This window comes from Zingiber officinale, chromosome 2A (assembly GCF_018446385.1).
Source record: "Zingiber officinale cultivar Zhangliang chromosome 2A, Zo_v1.1, whole genome shotgun sequence".
NCBI lineage: Eukaryota > Viridiplantae > Streptophyta > Magnoliopsida > Zingiberales > Zingiberaceae > Zingiber > Zingiber officinale.
In genome coordinates, this window is record NC_055988.1 from 44,141,056 (window position 1) to 44,158,602 (window position 17,547).

Below are 17,547 nucleotides of genomic sequence, written 5' to 3' on the forward strand. Positions count from 1 at the left end.
TGTTTCCTCTTCTTCTCTTACTTGACATGATGTCCTTCAAGAATTTGGCAAACTTGGGTATTTGTAAGATTGCATCAATGAGAGGAACTTCAATAGATATCTCTTTGACTTTCTCCAAGAATTTGCCAAACTCTTCATCCTTCTTGAGCATAACAAGTCTTTGAGGAAAAGGAACTACTTGACTTTGCGAGCAAAGTGGAAGAGTCTTTTCAACCTTAGCAGTACTCGCCTCATCTTCTCGAACCTGAATAGGTTCTTGTGTTGAAGGAGAGAACTCTTCTTCAAAATTCATCCCTTTTTGAGTAGTCACTTGGGGATCTCCCAAGGTCCGTCCGCTCCTAAGTTCAATTCGATTGCAGTGCTCCATAGGATTAACATCAGGTTTCCCAAGAAGTTGACTTGGTTCTCTGGAAGATGAAGAAGCTAACTGAGAAATTTGACTATCCTGAATCTTTTGATGTTTTTTAGAATTATTCATTCTCTGAGTAAGATTCAAAATATCTTGCTTCATTTCATTCTGATTTGAGATAATTACTTCAAACATCTTTCCAATTTTAGATATTGGAAAGCTTTGAAAAGATTATTGTTGTTGAAAATTCTACTGCCCAGACTGAAAATTAGGTCTTGCCCCCATAGATGGTCTTTGCTCTTGATTATTTCTATAAAAAAAATTAGGATGACTTTTCCACCCAGGGCTGTATGTATTTGAGTACGGGTTGTTCTGTCTCTGATTAAAACCCATGATTGCATCACATTGCTCCAATTGATTGATTTGTGCAGAGATAGCTCCTAAAGGACATGAGTCACTAGAGTGATTAGAACTTCCGCATACTTCACAAGTAGATACAATGGCATTGACCGTATTTGAATTAGCTCCCATGCTTTCTAATTTCTTTGTAAAAGCATTCAATTTTACAGCCACTAAAGTAACTACATCAACATCAAATTTCCCTGACGCTTTTGTTGGGTTTACACAAGAATAGCCACCACTTCTCTCATTTGCCCATTGATGATGATTTTGTGCTACATTTTCAATTATTTTCTCAACTTCATCTAGAGTTTTATTCATGAGTGCCCCTCCAGCAGCTGAATCTAAGGATCCCTTAGTATGATAATTAATGCCATTATAGAATGTGTGCAACACTAGCCACTTCTCCAAGCCATGATGTGGGCATTGTCTGAGCATATTATTATATCTATCCCAAGCTTCAAATAAAGATTCTGAGTCAGCTTGTTTGAAACTTGCAATAAGATTCCTCATATGAGCCGTTTTACTAGGTGGGTAGAATTTGTCCAGAAATTGTTGCTCGTACTGTTCCCATGTGGTGATGCTATTTGGAGCTAAAGAGTTTAACCATTGCTTAGCTCTGTCTCTTAAAGAAACCCCAAATAATAATAAATGCACTGCTTCAGAAGGAACACCATGCAATTTCATTATATCGCATATCTCATAGAAGACCTCCAAGTGTTGATTTGGGTCCTCATGCGGTCCTCCACCAAACTGATTCTGCTGCACCATAGAAATAATAGCAGGTTTGATCTCAAAATTATTTGCTTCAACAGAAGGTCTTGAAATGCTAGATTGAAACCCTCTAGCATAAGGTGCGACATAATCCTTTAATGGTCTATTTTTCATGCTTGAATGTACTTGTTTTTCTTAATGTCTTTGTGAAGTTCTTCTTCTGTGAAATGTTCTATCTATTTTGTAGTCTAGAGGAAGAAGTTCTCCTACAAAATTAGATCTTCGCATACATAAGAACAAGATTGCAAGATATATTTACAAAAGAAAAGTAGAGAAAATTTTAAATCAAAAGGAAAACAGAGAAAAGCTAGACTAGAATGTTAGAAATCAAGAATGCAAAATTAGAATTAGAATTAGAATTACAACAAAATAAATTGTCAAGAAGTAGAAAGATATGCAAAAAATTATGAAAACAGAATTCTAAAGATTAGTTACAACTATGCTAATGAAAAGAAAGGTTATATTTAGTCTAACTCAATTGATAATCTCTAATGTTATAATCGCAGCCCCCGGCAACGGCGCCAAAAACTTGTTCTCTTCCAAAAGGGAGAACTTCCCTTTCAAATGAGGAAAGAAACCCTTATATAGAGCAGAGATTTTGGGCACCACATGGCCCCGAGACCCGGCCGTGTGTGAGACACGACCTAGGTCATTCTCTTCACTGCCCATCTAACATGGCCGTGTGATGCACACGGCCGTGACATGTTCTGCCACTACCATCCTTGCACGGTCGTGTAGATCTACACGACCTATGCTGCCTCCAGTTCTGGAACTCATGCACGGCCATGTCTGGGACATGACTAGGGTTTGTTTGGCTTCTGGAAGGCTTGCATGGTCGTGTATATCTACATGGCCGTGGCTCTCTTGGCTTCAAAATTGGCACGACCGTGTGATGCACACACGCCCGTGGCCTTTTCCTTTTCTGCAGAAGCTACACAGGAAAGCATCACCACACGGCCTGGACACTCCTCTACTCTGCCAACGCTGCATGGGTGAGCATCACCACACGACCTAGGTCACCCTCCCAGGCATGTCTGTGTGGCACTTCCAAGATGGTGTCTTCCTCCTTATGTTAACTTGAAAATTTGGCCTCGATCATAAATTCTTCTCCAAATATGACTCCTGCGTACAAAAAATGTACAAAATCAGGTATTCGAGCAAAAAGAGTAAATATGCTAAAAGCAAAGATGGAAGTACAAAAATGCATAGATAAAGTATACGTAAAATATGTGAATGTGCGTCAAAACATGCTAAACAAGTGTATAAAATCTACGCACATCAATGAGCTCACTTCATCATTTTCTTGGTGACTTACCATCAGTACAAGTTTGTCATAGGCTTCAATTTTTGATTTTGATGATAACATTTTGTCCCACATCGCGTTTAGATTTTTGTACTTCGACTAGGTGGGTCTTTTGTTCTTTTCCTTGTCCTTCAGTTTTGGGCAGTGGTCCTTATATGCACTTCTTCTTGGTAGTTATAACATCTCACCTTTCATTTGCTTTATGAATGTTTCTTAGCCTGCAACTTGTTAAATTTATTAGTTTTATGGAATTTACCAAATTTTCTTACCATAAATGCAACCTCATCTTCATCAAGCGATGTGTCTGAATATGGTTCGCCTTTTTAGTTAGTTTTCAGTGCTACGTTTTGGGCTATCTTTTCTTCTTTATTCTTTAGGCCTGCACATCTTGATTCATGAAGTTCAAAGGTAAAAAATAAATTTTCTAAGATACTAACCTTGAGGTCCTTAGAGATGTTGAATGAATCGACTATCAATGTCCACTCGGATGTTCTCAAAAATGAATTTAAAGTGTACCTTAATGAACCTTGGTTTGTTACCTTTTCTTTGAGATTTGTGAGTCTGATGATTAGTTCTTTGATCCTCGAGTGTAGATATATGACTATTTCACCTTATTCCATCCGGAGGTTACTAATTTAGTTCCGGAGCAGGTCCCATCTCACAAGTTTCGCCTTTGATGTCCCTTCATGCAGTTCCAAGAATTTCTCCCAGAGCTCTTTGGCTGATTCATAGGCTCTGATTCGGTTAACTTCTTGTGGTGATAAGACACTCAGCAAATGGAATTTTGCCTTACTATTTACCATAAAGTCGGCTTGCTCCTTCTTCATCCATTAATATTCTTCTTTGTCGGCTCCTTGCTAATCCTTGGTGATACAAAACTATATTTCATTATTAAAAGTAATCAAAATATATTTTGAGGAATACCTCCATCTTATTTTTCCAAGTCATGAATTCCCCTTCAAATTTTGGCGTGTAGATACTCAGTCCAGCCATCATCTTATTACTTCAATCGGCGATTAGTCCTTCTGAGATGGTTGGACTTTGATACCACTTGTTGGTCTTAGTGCGGCCGGCTAGAGAGGGGTGAATAGCTTATAATCGGAGTTAGGAAAAAAATCTTTTACTTTTGCTTAGCAAGGATACACAACTTAATTAAGCAAAAACAATTAACATAAAAGAAATAACAACTTAAAAAAGTAGATAAAAGGCTAGAGTTTTACTTGGTTACAACCTAGGTGGTTCTTAATCCAAAGTGTTGAAAATCTCACTAAATAACTCCTTCGTTGAAGGTAGAGAAGCCTTTTACACACGTTGACAGCTCAGAAATGACTAGAAAAGTTATTACATAAGTTGTTGTTAATTTCCTAGCTCTAAGGATCTTTTTATAGCCCTTGGAAAACTCTATCCGAAACTTGAAGGCACCTTCAAGGTGGTTCAAGATGCCTTCAACAAGACAAGTTTTATCACCGAAGATAAAACTTTATCTTTAGCTAACGGTCATCTGAAGGTGCCTCCAACGAGATGAAAGGATCCTTCAACACTATTCATGGAAGGCACCTTCCAAGCCATTGAAGGCGCCTTCCCTGAGGCAGATCAGCTCCTTAGTTGATCTTCTTCATGTGGGTGATGCTCCGGTTAATCAAAGTTGAGCAAACCTAAACCCAACTACGACCTTCTCCTCGAGTAGGCTTCCACTCTGGCTTCTCATCCCTTAGAAGCGTCGCGCACGTCATTTTTGCTCCACCAGTGTACTCTTCCTTAGCTTCTCATCTCTCAGATGCACCCAGCCTGTTGACTCGATTCTTGTGCCATCCTTCATCCACCGCGTCTTTCACTCGACTTCTTGCATTTCTATGTCCCTGCACACTCAGACGCAAGGCATCAAATAATGCAGAGCCTAACTTGACTTGGTTGATCACATCAAAACCAAGACGGGTTACTTATATCTTGTTTGATCTCTTGTACCTTGAAGATGCCTCTAGATCAGTTGGAAAGTGCAGCAACACTTATCTTCCAAGCTCAAGGTCTGGTGAATAATAGCGGAGAAAGTTGGATAAGAATCGTGTGAATGTTGTTGTAAGAGATTGTTGCACATTTGAATTCGTCTGATGCCTTTATACTTTGTGATCTAGGGCTCCCAATTGATTGACCTTACCTTCAATCGATTGGCACTTGAGATTCAAGCAAATCTAGCCGTCAACCTGCACAATAGTCATATCCCAATTGATTGAAGAGACTTAATTAATCAATTGATTAATCTAGAGCGCCTCTGCTTTCACAATAAACTTCAAAATTGATTAAACTTCTTACCAATCGATTCAGTCTCTTTTCCATGTTATCACAAGAAACCAGCCCCAATCGATCACCTGATTGATTGGAGTGGCTCAATCGATCAACCGATTAATCCAGCCATATTCTATGCTCTCATGAGAAAAGCTTCCAATCTATCAACTGATCGATTGGCGTAGCCCCAATCGATCAACTTATCGATTAGACCGCCTATGCTCGATTGGGACTCTAGCTCAATCAATTTTCCAATAGATTGACCAACCTTTACTTGCCTAACCAAGTCTAAGGTTTCTTTGCCCAACATCTGGTCAACCTTGATCTACTGGGACTTCGTCACCAAATGTCTAGGCAATCCTTTGACTCACTTGGACTTTATCTCCTTGTGCCAAGTGTCCAGTCAACCTTGACCTACTTGGACTTACTGTCTCATGCCAAGTGTCTGGTCCTCTATGACCCATTTGAACTTTCACTCAGCAGATGTTCAGTCAATCCTTTGACCCACCTGTATTTCCACTCATGTTAAGTGTCCGGTCCTCCATGTCCCACTTGGACTTCCGAACACCAGATGTCCGGTTAACCATAACCTACCTAGATTTCCGCTACTTGCTTCACTCACCAGGACTTTCTCACTGTCTGGCTTCACTCACTAGGACTTTTCACCATCTAGCTTCACTCACTAGGACTTTTCCACATGGTATCACTTACCAGAATTTTCTTACTGTCTAGCTTCACTCACTAGGACTTTTCTCCTGCCTTTACTCACCAGGATTTTTCCCACTACCTAGCTTCACTCACTAGGGCTTTTTATCTTGTTTCACTCACCAGGACTTTTCCCACTGCCTAGCTTCACTTACTAAGGCTTTCTACCTAGCTTCACTCATCAAGACTTTTCTATACCAAGTATCTGGTCCACATTGACCCACTTGAATTCTCCTTCTTTTGTCAACCTTCCCGTTGGTCTTGCCCTTGCCTAACCTCCAGTTAGGACTTTCCCAATCAAGTATCTGATCAACTATGACCTACTTGACTTTTGGTCAACCTTTGATTGTCAATCTCCTAGACGGACAATTGTACCAACAATCTCCATATATTGTTAAACATCAAAATTCAAATATCAAGACTCAAGCTTGAACCAACTCAATCTTAGTCAACCTGGTCAACTTTAACCCAGAAGCATAAGTAATGAGCGGTATCTAGCAATACATCATTACTACCCAAGTTACAAGAATGTTGAGATCCAACATCACCTTGTGACTACTAATTGTGACTCCTCACAATATATGACAAGTGTCCTTCTATCCTAGACATCTAGATTGATCAATGTGAGGCATAGACCATGTCATCCTCTGATCAATCTAAATCCTAAACTCCAAGTAGACTCATTAAATCAAATGAGCTCAATATCTTATATTGACTCATTTGGGCATGGTCATGCACTTCATGGTCTCACTCTATCAAGAATACCGATGTCTCTCCCGTCATATAGGAGGGATAGATCCTATCTACATCACACACATTCCTCCGCATAATTTGTTACATACTCAGTAATCGCCTTTATAGTCCACCCAGTTACGGGTGACGTTTGACGAAACCAAAGTACATAACTCCTTATGTAGGGAACCATGGTGACTTCAGGTCTAAGGACTAATAGTCATACTAATAGCCACATGAAAAAGTATATGACACTCATATAACGATCCATGATACTTTCTCATGGCGGGTCATTCGGTATACATTCTCCAATGCATACCCACGTGTCAACTTGATATCTTTATATCCATGACTTGTGAGATCAAGTCATCGAGTTGACCTACATGCTAGTCTTATTGCATTAACATTGTCCCTGAATGTTAATACTCGACTAGGAATGATTAAGAGTAGTGTTCCCTATATCATCTAACTATCGATTCAACCAATCGATTGATATAGGTAAGAACCTTCTACTCAAGAACGTTATTATACTTAGTTTATTTGGCACCAATACTAGTAAGTATAATAACCAAAAACCAAATGCCTTTATTTATATAGAATATGATACAACAAGTCCAAAATACAATCATCAAATGATTGGCTCTAGGGCTCTAGCTAACAGCATCTCCCCTATACGAGTGACAATCTGGGACCTAACTACATAGACCTTAGGGCTCATAATCATCAGCCAATACGGCTGGAACATATACCATGCAATAATAAAACAATCCACGCAGTTAATAATAAATCAACCTCCGGCTAATTACACAACCACGTAGTTTATAATAATATCTACTCCACTACAACGAAGAAAAACACAACACAACGGAAAACCTTCACAGCGAAAAACATGGGCATCATACCGGAAGCAAGATATAAAAATCCATAAGTACAAGAACTACACATCATAAGTATGTAGACATAACAAAGCAAGGAAACAAAGAAAATCCGAAACCAGAAAGGCATCTCGACACCTAGTGGGGGACTAACGACTAGAACCTCCTAACAGCTTCAACCTGAAATAGAAAATATATCAATGGTGTGAGTCCAACACTCAGCGGGTATCAAGCTGACATGCATAGTAAGATATATAATAGTAATAATCATGGAGTACAGTCTCCTGATCAATAACATAAAAGGAACAACTGAACAATAGAAGAAGAAGCTATACTCACCAGGGCCTCCTATCCTGACATAAGGGTCGTCAGACCAAATATATCATGTTTCCTGTATGCATGCTAATCATATGCAACCACCAAAATACAGCATACAAAGTGCAGCAATCATAAGCAATAAATGTAATCCATGCATATGATGCAAATGCCATGGTCACTTATTATAACCCAATTTGTCACGAATTGGGCATCAAATAATAAAGTACTAAACCCCTCCTACGCTAATGTAGCATAGGAATGACTCGGGTCGTCCGCCAACGAAAGTAACGATAGGATGGTAAACTTAAGATCGTATGTTATTTTTTTTTTTTTTTGGATTTTCAATATGGAAATGGAGGTTTGGGTTTTGATTCTAAATTTAACAAATAAAAAGCAAAGCAAGTAAGAAACTAATCTAATGCTGCAATGAAATCTAAATAGATGCTAACAATTAATCCACAACGCATTGTCACTCTACGCTATGGGTTAATCATCAACACAATTAAACTAAAGATCGAAATAGCGAAGCATCAAATAAAATCTAACCTAAATAATGAAAGACAATACAAGTAATGAAACTAACCCTAATGAATAAAAGACATTGCAAGTAAAGAAATCCCTATCTAACCTAAAGGAAGCATATATGAAATTAAGCATGGAACGAAACCTAAAGCATTAAACAAAACCTAAACTAATCTATCCTAATTGCATTCAATCAAAACTAGAACTAACGAAATTGAATAAACTAAACAAAGTAAGAATTAACCAAATTAAAATGCATCAAAATAAACCTAACTAATGGTTGAGCAATTGATCAAACACGTTGCGTGCATAAATCTAATTAAGCAAAGTAAGTGCAATTCAAACATGGAAATAACGTTCAATACAAGCATTCAACCACAAAACATCAACAGAAGTAAACATAAGCAATGAACCAAATTAAACTAACTAAACAAGAAAATTCTAATTATCCAAACCACAATCCACACAACTTCTTCAATACCAATGACTATCCTCGTCGTCACACGAGGACCCAGTTTCGGAACCCCCAAAACCAGTGGACAGTAGCTCATTGTCGGATTGCTGCAAACTTCGACAACGGTGAAGCCAATTTTCCAACGGAGAACCCCTCTGCGGGAAGTTGGCTGGAAATGAAGATGGAGGTGCTGGAATGAACCGCCGTCGGACCTCCCTATGCTCTGCTGCCTTCTTCTTCCTCTACCCGTCCGAACTCCAGAAAGACAAAGAAGTCGGAAGGTGAAGGATCTCACCGGAGAACCCCTCGGTGAGGTGGATAATCGGAATCTTCTTCGAAGTTTGCTGCCCCTGCCAAGTACTTACTGCTGTCGCCGCTTGTATCTGAGAAGAAGAAGTAGAAAGGGCTGGAGATCCAGCCGGTGGCAGTAAAGGTAAGAAGCAGGGCTACCGGCCGGAGAGAAAAGGAAGAAAGGAGGGAGGTGTCGGTGTTGTACCCTAGCCGCCGCGGGAGGAAATCGCGTGAGAGAAGAGATCTTCCGCTACTGTGTCGTGCTTGAGGAGGTAAGGGAAGTTTCTTAATGGGTCGGGTAAAGGTTTTGGGTTGAGAAGTTTGAGTGAGTTCCGGATCCGGATCCAATAAGAGATGGAAAATTAGGTTTTGAAATTGGGCTTCAAGATTGGGCTTTTGGATTGGGTTTGAAGAATGAGTTTGAAGAGTAGGCTTTTGGATCAAATTGGGCTCTTCTCTTAATCCAAATTGGAGATGAATTGGACTTGGATGAGGATGATCTCTATGGACAGTCCAAATCTCTTTAAATGAGGATGAAGGACTCAATCACTTGATCTGACTGAAGGAGCAGGATCTCACTGGATCTTGATCAACGGTCCACACTGATTCAGCTTGATCTCATCCCAAATCAAGCCAAATTTGATCCGACTCGACCCTAATCCATGGCTCTTTGAATTTCCTACAAAACCACATAAAAACATGAAATTAAATTCCACAATTTGTAAAAAATTTACAATTAAGTCCAAAATTAATTCTACTCACAAAATGTAGTATAAACATAAAATTAAGCATGTGAGAAGGTATAAAATGATAAGTATAAGAGCCAAAATAATATACAAAAATACCCATTATCAACTCCCCCACACTTATTCTTGCTCGTCTCGAGCAAGTAAATAAAACAAGAAAATAACTAAGGTGCATTCCCTAGCAATTCTCAATCATACATAGAAAATAGTGAGAAGAGAGTTACCTAGGATTGTCCAATTCAAATAATCAAAGCAATCATGAATTCAATTCATACATCGATTAGCAAACATGATAACTTCAATCCATAATCAATAAATTGAGAATGATAACAAAATAAACCTCACAAGGTAAGTGATTGTGGCTCTTCTCTCATATATATATATATATATAATAATGGAGCTCACTCAAGCTATTCACGGATTCATGCACTACCATATGCTTGCTTTTCTTCTAATCTCCGCCACTATCATATGCATAAGAGTGCACAATAAAATAATGAAGGCATTATTTGAAATATAAGGGAAACATGAATCAAAGCAAACGATAGGATGAGAAAAGACAATAAGAAAGATTAAGTAAGGTAATGGTGGAAGACATGGACATAGTTGAATGTTACATAGATGAGTACAAGAAAACAATGCCCATAAATATATCTCATCCAAACTTCCAACCTAGCTCTAAAAACTCAGTAAAAATGTGAACAATCTTTACGATAACTTTTCAATAAATATCCACTCATGATCTACAATAAAATCTAAATTTTGCTACCATAAAGATTGTTACTCACAAAAAATTCTATCACCTTCCACCAATACAATAAAAATGTGAACAACTCCTACTCTAGCATTTCATACTAAAAACTACACATGATATGCGATAATACTACAATATCACTAAAGTAAAAATTGTCACTCATAAAAATTCTACCATAAATGAATAAAAATGACACATGTCAAAGTTTTTCACAAATCTAATAAGCATGTAGACAACCTCTACTATAGCTTTCCAATAAAAATCACTACTCATGATATACAATAAAATCTAAATATTGCTACAATAAAGATTGTCTCTCTAAAAAGTTCTACTACACACAAATACAAAAGGGCACAACATGTTAAAGCTCTTTTTTTTTCAATTTTTTTTCTTTTTTTTTTTGTTGTTCTCTTTCTTTTTTTTTCTTTCATTTGCTTTTTTTTTTCTAATTTGTTTTTTTCCCAATTTTTTTTCAATTTTTTTTTCAACATGTTGTGCAACATTATACAACATCATCAATAGCTCAAATAAATAGATACAAAGCATGGTTTAGCTATGGTGATCAAACATGGTTTACCTATGCTTTCCTTAAATTCCATTAAGTTATTTCTCTCCCTCCACACTTAAATTTTTTTTCGTCTCGGGCAAAATACTCATCATGCACATCCAAGAATATCCACATCCCAAAGAAGAATAAAAAGAAGTAAATGGGGGAAATAAATGGAAGGAAGAAAAGAATGAAATGATGAATGATATGAATTTATTCAAGAAGCATGTGATAATAAAAGGGATGAATAAAAGAAAGTGAGATAGCCTTCATAAAAATCATGCAAACCTATGATAATGTGGTCTTGAAAGAATTAAAGTTCTCGAGTAGCATTAACCACAAGTGCATCACACATCAATAGGAATAATAGGCTTAGAAAATCCTCACTAGGTATATAAAAATTATCACTTCAATCTACCAACATAGAATCCATCATCAAGTTGTAATTACATGCAATCCAAGAATCCAATCATGATAATAAATCATCAAACTCGACAATCAAATTTAACTAACTTTCATAATTTCTAAGATGATAAAAAGAATGCATAGGGAATTTATTATGAAAGCTGACTAGACAAGCTAAAAATGAACTACCCAGCAAAAGTAAACCAAGCAAACAAAGTAAAGAAATATATACAAGCAGAAAGACAAAGAAAAGTGAGATGGAACAGACTCCCCTGAATTTTTGGTGGGCGGAGTCGATTCAATTCCAGAAGCCAATTTGGAAGTAGAATGAAAGTAGGTGAGGTGAGGCTCTCTCCCATCACCTTTGACTCCTCAAAAATTTTCTCCAACGGTTGAAGATGGTTCAGTTGGAGTGCCCACTCCAGAAGCTTCATTATTGCATACAAGGTTAGGGCTTTCTTCAATTGATAGAATGCATCCTTACGTGATTGACTGCAAATAAAATGTCTGAAGAAATCCTGTGCACTAAAAAGAGGATGCAAATCCTGCACACATGTTGAGTAAAATGGACTAGAAATAATAACAAAATCAACAGAGCATGAATCACAAGATGTATCACATCCACTACCATCAAAATGAACTACCTCCATGGTATTTCCTAAAGATTCAGAAGAAATATTATCCTTACCATATTCAAAGGTACTTGGATGCTCTAAAATAGTGAATGTGGCATTTTCTTGGACCGATAAAAGAACTAGCTCTGGATCAAGAAGTCGTGCACTCAAAGGAAGTGATTCTTGAGTCTCCCCTACACTTCCTTCGTCAATAAGTACAATAGCAGGCTCAACTGACTCTGCTGACACGGGTGATAGAATAGTAAAAAAAAATGATTCTTGAGTCTCCCCTACACTTCCATCATTATCTCCTATACCTGTAACATCAAGACTATCTAGAACAACAATATCATCGACAAAAAAATTATTATCAGGATCAACAACAACATCACGATGTGAAAAACTAGAAGAGTGAAGTAGAGTAGCTGAAAAAAGGACAGGAATATCACAAACTCTACAATCCATCTTCTCGGAAATTGATGCAGTAGGTTGATTTGATAGCAATTGTAACTATGTCGATGAATATGTCCATGGCTAAAATTGTGTTTCTTGATGTTGTACAAGTTGTTGTGAATGCTCCCAAAAATACTGCTCAGGCTGATGCTGAAGATATGACTGATAATGTTGGGACCAATCAGAATCTCCTTGTTGTGTGTTCCCATACTCGAATTCTGCAACGAAATTATACCTACCCTGCTAATGGATCTGATAAGATTGAGGATCAGGCTGAAAATACTCGATCCTGGTAGGGAGTACACTGGCAAAGGAATGAACATCCTCGGTAATCATCGGTCTAGTCCTATATTGCTGATAATTTATAACCATAATCTCGATAAGTTCTTTAGCTTGAGCAGATGTCTTGTTAACTAGAGCCCCTCCACTAGCTGCATCAACCATACTCCTGTTCATGGGAAGCAATCCCTCATAGAAGTACATAATCAGTAGTTGATCGCTTATCTAGTGCCGAGGGCAACTAGCAACAAGTCTTTTAAATCTCTCCCAATAATCTTGAAACGGTTCTCCTGTGAATTGTTGGATTCCATAAATACTCCTCCGAATAGCTACAATCCTAGAGGCAGGAAAGAACCTCACCAAAAATATTCTCTTTATTTCAAACCAGCTGGTGATAGAATCAAGTGGAAGACAGTACAACCAATCTTTTGCTGAATTCGCCAGTGAGAATGGAAATGCTCTAAGTCTAACATCTTCATTTGACACGCCATGTGGATTACATGAAGAGCACACCATATCCAATTTTTGCAGATGTCTGTTGGGATCTTCACCAAAAAGTCCATGAAACTTCGGTATTAGATGAATAATTTTCCATAACTTGAAGTCGGCCTTCAAATCACAATATTTGATGCAAAAGGAATCATCTGACAAATCTGGTGCCCAAAGCTCTTTGAGAGTCTTTTCAGTGTTGTTCTCCATGTTGCTTGACAAATCTGAGGTACTGAAACTCTGAAACTACTGCCACAAAAGAAATTTCCTGGTCTAACCTGAAACACTCATGCAAATAAAATCAAAAGACATAAAAAATATACAAGATAGCATACGTGCATACAAGCAATGAATAATGAAGCCCTAACAATATTTTTGAATTTTTGCAACCACCAAAGAAAGAGAAATAAGAGAGAATAAAATAAAAAAAAATGAAATGCAAAATATAGAAAAACTAAAACGGTGGTCTAAATGATAAAATTGACGAAAATAGGTCTTTATTTACGGTGTAACTACTAGTATTACTCCTCTCACTTCTTTCCTTCAACCTGCAAAGTTCCAGAGCAAAAGGAGATACTAACAGTTAAGTCTAAAGGAAAATAAAATAACAAAGTAGAAAAACAAGAACAAGTAAAAGACAAAACTATATACAGTCTAAAAACAAATGAACATCACTAGTTTCCCTAGCAACGACGCTAATTTGATTATAGTCCAATTTGTTGTGAATTGGGCATCAAATAATAAAGTACCAAACCCCTCCTACGCTAATGTAGCATAGGAATGACTCGGGTCGTCCACCAACGAAAGTAACGATAGGATGGTAAACTTAAGATCGTATGTTATTTCTATTTTTTGGATTTTCAATATGGAAATGAGGGTTTGGGTTTTGATTCTAAATTTAACAAATAAAAAGCAAAGCATGTAAGAAACTAATCTATGATAGATCGGAAACTCGCGATAGAGGGGGGAGGTGAATATCGTTTTTTAAAACTTTTCTTTATCCTTTTTACAAACAAAGTTAAGCAGCGGAAATTAAACAAAGAGAAACATTCTTTTACTTCGTTTGGAACCTAGCTCGACTCCTACTCGAAGGCCCGCGGTCCTTGACCGCACCGATGGGCAAATCACTATAACTCTTCTCTCCAAAATCCTCAGAGAGAAGCAGATCATACAAGTACAATAGAATATGATAGTAACAATCCTACTATCTTATTGAAATTAAGTGCAATATGAAAATATACCAACAATTATGTGTGTAGTTTGAAGCTCCAGACGGAGTAGAATTGCTGAGTCGATGAGGACTTGTAGCACAATCCGTACGCAGAGAGAAGACTTTGGGGATGATCAGAAGTTCTATTTGGCCTCTGTCTTCGAGCCTGCCTTTATAGGTGTACTGGAGGTTCGGTCGACTAATCCCACTGTTCGGTCGACCGAACCCGCTCCCTTCCTTCCTGGCTGAAGTTCGAAGCTGGCTCGATCTTTTGCATTTACTGGTCTTTAATGGTTCGGTCGACCGAACCATCTTTTTGGTCGACTGAACAAGCCTTTTCCTTGTTCGTTGAAATCTGCCGGAGATCTTCTTTTAATGTTATTTAATGCTGATTGGATCGGTCGACCAGTCCTCTGGTTCGGTCAATCGATCAACCTTTTTTTCTTTCCTGATGATCGCTGCTGATGATCTGGCCTTTGCTGAGTCACCCTGGTTCGGTCAACCGATCATGTTTTGACCGGACTCTGGTCTGATCTGTTCTGAAATGAATTACTGCTTTGAGTTTGCTTTGTTCGGTTGACCGAACCACTGGTTCAGTCGACCAATCCAGTCGAACCTACAGCACAGTGTTACTAAAAAAAACTTTCCTGTAAACCAAATGTTAGAGCAATAATATAAAGCAGGAATAAAATGTAAGACAGTAGAACTGTCTTGATCTCAACTTCGAAACCTTCCCGGTTTCTTCAGTTGGATCAGCGACCTAAGGATGTTCCCTTCGGGAACCCAACCTAACTGTCGCTCCTCCAGTTGTTTACCTCAACCTACCTGCCAAACTTAGATCCTCCAGATCTAGTTTGGACTTTTCACTCAGCCTTGATCGGCTCCCCAGGACATTTCCTTTTAATCTTCGGTCCTCCAGACCTCTCGATCACACCGCCAAGCGTCGGGTCCCCTTGACCTGCTTGGACTTGCACCTGGGTTCCACGATCTGCTAAGATTTCTCTTCCTAGCCTCCATCTAGGACTTTTCTGGTTGAGTAAACATCCTACACACTCAGTCAACTTGTTAAATCATAACAAGACTTAACTTGAACCTTTAATAGCATCAAAACTCAGGTTTGATTCTGGTGCAACTTGCACCAACAATCTAATGCAGCAATGAAATCTAAATAGATGCTAACAATTAATCCACAATGCATTGTCACTCTACGCTATGGGTTAATCATCAACACAATTAAATTAAAGATCGAAATAGCGAAACATCAAATAAAATCTAACCTAAATAATGAAAGACAATACAAGTAATGAAACTAACCCTAATGAATAAAAGACATTGCAAGTAAAGAAATCCCTATCTAACCTAAAGGAAGCATCTATGAAATTAAGCATGGAAAGAAACCTAAAGCATTAAACAAAATCTAAACTAATTTATCCTAATTGCATTCAATCAAAACTAGAACTTAACGAAATTGAACGAACAAAAAAAAGTAAGAATTAAACAAATTAAAATGCATCAAAATAAACCTAACTAATGGTTGAAGCAATTGATCGAACACATTGCGTGCATAAATCTAATTAAGCAAAGTAAGTGCAATTCAAACATGGAAATAACGTTCAATACAAGCATTCAACCACAAAACATCAAAAAAAGCAAACATAAGCAATGAACCAAATTAAACTAACTAAACAAGAAAATTCTAATTATCCAAACCACAATCCACACAACTTCTTCAATACCAATGACTATCCTCGCCGTCACATGAGGACCCAGTTTCAGAACCCCCAAAACCGGTCGACAGTAGCTCACTGCCGGATTGCTGCAAACTGTAGGACCGTTGCGGCCGGCTTAGAAGGGGGTTGGATATCCTATAGAAATAAAACACAACCCTTCTCGAACTCTTTAAGCTAACACTTGCATAATAAACAGAGCAAATAAATAAAACATTAAAAGATGAGGCACAAGATATTTACTTAGTTTCAACCGATGTGGTTGTTAATCCAAGGAAGATTAAGCACTAAAACTCCTTCAGGCGGAGAAGCCTCTTACAATGTTGAAGCACAGAAAACAGAGGTTCAACTACAACTAGAAGTGCACAAGCGTTGGAATTATAATTAATGAGTTCGTTGAAAAGCTTCTGGACCAAGGCTATATTTATAACCATGGTCGGGGCACCCCGAAGGGTTCCAGGCGCCCTGGGGGGATAAATTTTATCCCACAACGATCAGATCGAGTCAAATCTTGATCCTGGTCAAAAGTCGGGTCCGGGCGCCCGGAAGCATTCCCGGCACCCCGGACTACTCCGGACACCCCGGAGCAAAAAGTCAACAGCAGTTGACTTTTTGTCCGGGACCTCTTCTCTGGTTTAGTCCCGCCTCGATCCGGGTCTTCTACTCCGAATCCGCTCACTTCGGTGATCTCTGCCATCTGGAATAGGGCTCACCCAAACCCATCTTCCGGTCTTCTCGAGCAGCCTTCTGCTCCGACTTCTCATCCCTCGGAATCGCCGCATGTTTCCTTCTCGTCCACCAGCGTACTCATCTGCAGTCTTCTCCCTCAGTCGCACCCTGTGCCGACCTTCTCGCTAGATGCATCTCTTGCTCCCCGAGCAATCTTCCACTCCGGCTTTCGTCCCTCGGAACTACCATACGCTTCCTTCTCGTCCACCGGTGTATTCTTCCATAGCGCCTCATCCCTCAAACGCACCGCGTGCCGTCCTTCTCACTAGCTGCGTCTTCCGCTCGAGTACCTGTGCTCCTAAGCTCCTGCATACTTAGACACAAGGTTAGAAACACACAGGACCTAACTTAACTTGTTGATCACACCAAAACAACCTTGGGGTTCCAACAATCTCCCCCTTTTTGATGTGATCAACCCAAGTTAAGCTAGGGGGTCAAAAATAGATATGAAAATTAAATAATTTATTTTGCAATAACGCGCAACAAGATAGAAACATTAAATTTCAAAAATTTCCAATTTTCAATTTTCTACCTCCCCCTAGACTTATACTTTTTCTTCTCCCCCTTTGATCACATAAAAAATTGGGGT

General features: G+C 38.5%; 1 long non-coding RNA gene and 1 other non-coding gene across 2 annotated transcripts; one reads left to right on the forward strand and one right to left on the reverse strand.

The window, feature by feature from the left end:
- The first annotated feature begins 1,157 nt into the window (after positions 1 to 1,157).
- LOC122044759 lies at positions 1,158 to 1,263 on the forward strand. Its single transcript, XR_006129767.1, has one exon. It is a non-coding gene; the product is annotated as a small nucleolar RNA R71 (small nucleolar RNA).
- Positions 1,264 to 8,570: 7,307 nt separating this feature from the next.
- On the reverse strand, positions 8,571 to 9,280 carry LOC122039610. The gene is made up of 2 exons (XR_006128266.1): positions 9,211 to 9,280; positions 8,571 to 9,120 (listed from the first exon to the last, which is right to left on the reverse strand). It is a non-coding gene; the product is annotated as an uncharacterized LOC122039610 (long non-coding RNA).
- Positions 9,281 to 17,547: the final 8,267 nt, after the last annotated feature.